Source organism: Apodemus sylvaticus, chromosome 16, assembly GCF_947179515.1.
Source record: "Apodemus sylvaticus chromosome 16, mApoSyl1.1, whole genome shotgun sequence".
Taxonomy (NCBI): domain Eukaryota; kingdom Metazoa; phylum Chordata; class Mammalia; order Rodentia; family Muridae; genus Apodemus; species Apodemus sylvaticus.
This window is the reverse complement of record NC_067487.1, coordinates 34,077,933-34,083,314: the sequence shown is the minus strand read 5'-3', so window position 1 is coordinate 34,083,314 and position 5,382 is coordinate 34,077,933.

Sequence of the window (5,382 nt, the reverse complement as noted above, 5' to 3'; positions counted from 1 at the left end):
ATAACTGAACATGACACTTCTGGAGGACCCTGCTATGCCTCTCCTGAGCATATACCCAAAGGATTCCCCAGCATGCAATAAAGACACATGCTCCATTATGTTCATAGCAGCCTTATTTATAATAGCCAGAAGCTGGAAAGAACCCAGATGCCCCTCAAAGGAGGAATGGATTCAGAAAATGTGGTATATTTACACAATGGAATACTTCTCAGCAATTAGAAACAATGAATTCACAAAATTTTTAGGCAAATGGTTTGATCTGGAAAATATCATCCTAAGTGAGGTAACCCAGTCACAAAACATTTCACATGGAATGCAATCTCTGATAAGTGGACATTAATTAGCCCAGAAGCCCTGAATACCCAAGGCACAAATCGCATAACAAATGACTCCCATGAAGAAGTATGGAGAGGGTCCTGATCCTGGAAAGGATTGATCTAGCATTGGAGGGGAATATAAGGACAGAGAAAAAGGAGGGAGGTGATTGGAGAAGGGATGGAGAGAAGAAGGTTTATGGGACATATGGGGAGGGGGGATCCGGTAAAGGGGAAATCACTTGGAATTTAAACAAAGAATATAGAAAATAAAAATATTAAAAAAAAATCCAAGAACTCATCAAAACAATCATTTACCATGATCAAGTAGGCTTCATTCCAGGGATGCAGGGATGGTTCAATATATGGAAATCCATCAATGAAATTCAGCATCCTTTCATGCTAAAAGTCTTGAAAAGAACAGGAATTCAAGGCCCAAACCTAAACATAGTAAAAGCTATATACAGAAAACCAGTAGCCATCATAAAACTAAATGGAGAGAAACTTGAAGTAACCCCACTAAAATCAGGAACTTGACAAGGCTGCCCCCTCTTTCCATATCTTTTCAATATAGTACTTGAAGTACTTGAAGTTCTAGTTAGAGCAATTAGACAACATAAGCTGGTCAAAGGGACACAAATTGCAAAGGAAGAAGTCAAACTATCACTATTCTTAGATGATATGATAATATACTTAAGTGACCCCAAAAATCTACACCAGAGAACTCCTACAGCTAATAAGCAACTTCAGCAAAGTGGCTTGTTATAAATTCAATTCAAGCAAATCAGTTGCCTTCCTATACTCAAAGGATAATCAGGCTGAGAAAGAAATTAGGGAAATGACAGCCTTCACAATAACCACAAACAATATAAAATATCTTGGTGTGACTCTAACCAAACAAGTGAAAGATCTGTATGACAAGAACTTTATTTCTCTGAAGAAGGAAATTGAAGAAGACCTCAGAAAATCAAAAAATCTTCCATGTTCATGGATTGGTATGATTAATATTGTAAAAATGGACATCTTACCAAAAGCAATATACAGATTCAATGCAATCCCCATCAAAATCCCAACTCAGTTTTTTATAGAGTTAGAAAGAGCAATTCTAAAATTCAACTGGAATAGCAAAAAAAACAAAAAAAAAAAAAACAAAAAAAAAACAAAAAAACAGGATAGCTAAAACTATTCTCCACAGTAAATGAACTTCTGGGGGAATCAGTATCCCCATCCTCAAGCAGCACTACAGAGCAATTTTGTTAAAAACTGAATGGTATTGGTACAATTACAGGCAGGTATATAAATGGAATAGAACTGAAGACCCAGAAATGAACCCATACACCAATGGTCACTTGATCTTTGACAAAGGAGATAAAACCATCCAGTGGAAAAAAGATAGCCTTTTCAACAAATGGTGCTGCTTCAAATGGGGATCAGCATGCAGAAGAGTGCAAATCGATCCATTCTTTTCTCCTTGTACTAAGCTCAACTCCAAGTGAATCAAGGACCTCCACATAAAACCAGACACACTTAAACTAATAGAAAAGAAACTGGGGAAAACCCTTGAGGACATGGGCACAGGGGAAAAGTTCCTGAATAGAACACCAATAGCTTATGCTCTAAGATCAAGAATTGACAAATGGGACCTTATAAAATTACAAAGTTTCTGTAAGGCAAAGGACACTGTCAATTAGACAAAACAGCAACCAACAAATTGGGAAAAGATCTACACCAACCCTACATCCGACAGAGGGCTAACATCAAATATATACAAAGAACTCAAGAAGTTAGAGTCTAGAGAGCCAAATAACCCTATTAAAAATGGGGTATAGACTGATTTCCAAAGTGGTTGCACCATCTTGCAATCCCACCAGCAGTGGAGGAGTGTTCCTCTTTCTCCACATCCTCGCCAACACCTGCTGTCTCCTGATTTTTTGACCTTAGCCATTCTGATTGGTGTGAGGTGAAATCTCAGGGTTGTTTTGATTTGCATTTCCCTAATGACTAATGATGTTGAGCACTTCTTAAGGTGTTTCTCAGCTCTCCAAAGTTCTTCATGTGAAAATTCTTTGTTTAGCTCCGTACCCCACTTTTTAATGGGGTAATTTGGTTCTCTGGGTTCTACTTTCTTGAGTTCTTTGTATATATTAGATAATAGCCCTCTGTCAGATTTAGGGTTGGTGAAGATCCTTTCCCAGTCTGTTGGTAGACGTTTTGTCCTTTGGACGGTGTCCTTTGCCTTACAGAAACTTTGTAGTTTTATCTGGTCCCTTTTGTCAATTCTTGATCTTAGAGCATAAGCTATTGGTGTTCTATTCAGGAACTTTTCCCCTGTACCCATGTCCTCAAGGGTTTTCAGTCTGGCAATCCCTCAGAAAACTGGGCATGACACTTCCTGAGGACCCTGCTATACCACTCCTGGGCATATATCCAGAGGATTCTTCAGCATGCAATAAGGACACATGCTCCACTATGTTCATAGCAGCCCTATTTGTAGTAGCCAGAAGCTGGAAAGAACCTAGGTGTCCTTCAATGGAGGAATGGATACAAAAAATGTGGTATATTTACACAATGGAGTACTATTCAGCCATTAGAAACAATGAATTCATGAAATTTGTAGACAAATGGATGGAGCTGGAGAACATCATACTAAGTGAGGTAACCCAGTCTCAAAAGATCAATCATGGTATGGACTCACTGATAAGTGTATTATTATACTTTAATATTAGCCTAGAAACTTTGAATACCCAGGACATAATCCACAAATTAAATGATGTCCAAAAAGAATGGAAGAGTGGCCCCTGGTTCTGGAAAGACTCAGTGCAAGAGTATAGGGGAATTCCAGAACAGAGAATAGGAAGGGGCGGATGGAAGAACAGGGGGACAGAAGAGGGCTTATGGGACTTGCGGGGAGTGGGGACCCAGAAAAGGGGAAATCATTTGAAATGTAAATAAAAAATATATCAATTAAAAAATGAAAAAAATGGGGTATAGAGCTAAACAAAGAATTTTCACCTGAACAATTTCAAATGGCTGAGAAGCACCTTAAAAATGTTCAACATCATTAGTCATTAGGGGAATGCAAATCAATACAACCCTGAGGCTTTACCTCACTCCAGTCAGAATGGCTAAGATTAAAAACTCAGGAGACAGAAATTGTTGGTGAGCATGTGGAGAAAGAGGAACACTTCTCCACTGCTGGTGGGATTGCAAGTTGGTACAACCACTCTGGAAATCAGTCTGGCAGTTCTTCAGAAAACTGTGCATGACCCTTCTGAAGGATCCTGCTGTTCTGCTCCTGAGCATATACCCAGGGGTTTCCCTGGCATGCAATAAGGACACATGTTCCACTATGTTCATAGCAGCCTTATTTATAAAAGGGTGTTTTGGGCAAGAATATCCTAGCTGAATCAGTTTTGTGGTACCTAATGTACGACTGTCAAGGACTCGGGTCAGGAGCTCTTCCTGGGCCTCCAGCCCCACCTCTTATGGCACAAATAGACTGGGAGAGTAGTGATGCTTTTGCAAGATCATAAGTCTTGGAAGCAAACATCCTTGAGGATTCCCCAGCATGTAATATGGATACATGCTCCACTATGTTCATAGCAGCCCTATTTATAATAGCTAGAAGCTGGAAAGAACCCAGATGTCCCTCAAGGGAGGAATGGGTACAGAAAATGTGGTATATATACACAATGGAGTACTATTCAGCCATTAGAAACAATGAATTCATGAAATTCTTAGACAAATGGATGGAACTGGAGAAAATCATCCTAAGTGAGGTCACCCAGTCTCAAAAGAACACTCACGGTATGCACTCACTGATAAGTGGATATTAGCCTAGAAGCTTGGAATACCCGAGACACAATGCACATATCAAATGGTGCCCACGAAGAAGGAAGGAGTGGCCCCCGGTCCTGGAAAAGCTCAGTGCAGCAGTGTAGGGGAATAACAGAACAGGGAAGTGGGAAGTGTTGGATTGGGGAAAGGGGGAGGGAAGAGGGCTTTTGGGACTTTTGGGGAGGGGGATCCAGGAAAGGGAAAATCATTTGAAATGTAAATAAAGAATATATCAAATAAAAAGAAAAAATGTACTATGCAAAAAAAGAACAAGGAAATTATGAAAGTTTCAGGCAAATAGATGGAACTAGATAATAGCCTTAGTGAGGTAACTCAAACCCAAAATAACATGCATTGCATGACCTCACTAATAAGTGGATATTAACCCAAAATACATAATACCTATGATACAATCCACAGAAATCAAGAAGGTTAACCAGCAGAAGTGCCCAAGTGAGGATACTTCAATACTACTTGGGAGGGAGAAGAAAACAATCATGGAAGGCGGGGGGAAGGGAGTGATCTGGTGGGAGAGTGGAGGAGGAAGGGAATGGGAGGCATGGCCAGGTAAGGAGGGAGAGACAGGAAAGAAGCCCCAGGTCAGCAAAATGAATAGAAATATGAATGATGGGAGGTGGGATGACCATCTAGAATGTACCAGAGATCTGGGAGGTAAGAAACTCTCAGGACTCAGGACCTTTGATGAAATGCCCAATAGTGGGGAGAAAGAACTTGCAGAGTCCTTTTGCAGTAGAAAGAGAAAGCATCAAGTTGGGGGATGGAGTTGCCATCCCACAGTCAAAAATTCTGACCCAGAATTGTTCCTGTCTAAAAGAACTGTAAGGACAAAATTGGAGAAGAGACGCAGGGAAAGGAGGTCCAGTGACTGACCTAACTTTGTATCCATCGCAAAAGGAGGCTGCAAGGCCTGACACTACTACTGATAGTATGGTTTTCTTACACACAGGATCCTAGCATGGCTGTCCTCTGAGAGACCCAACAAGCAGCACTGAGACAGATGCAAATGCTTACACTCAACCATTGGACTGAAGTTGGGGACTCTTGTGCTTGAATTAGGGAAAGCCTGGAAGAGGCTGAGGAGAAGAGAGAACTCATAGAAGGACCAGCAGTCTCAACTAACCTGGACCCCTGAGATCTCTCATTCATATGCAGCAGAGAAATACTTGGTCTTGTCTCCTTGGGAGAAGATGTATCTAACACTAGAGAGAAT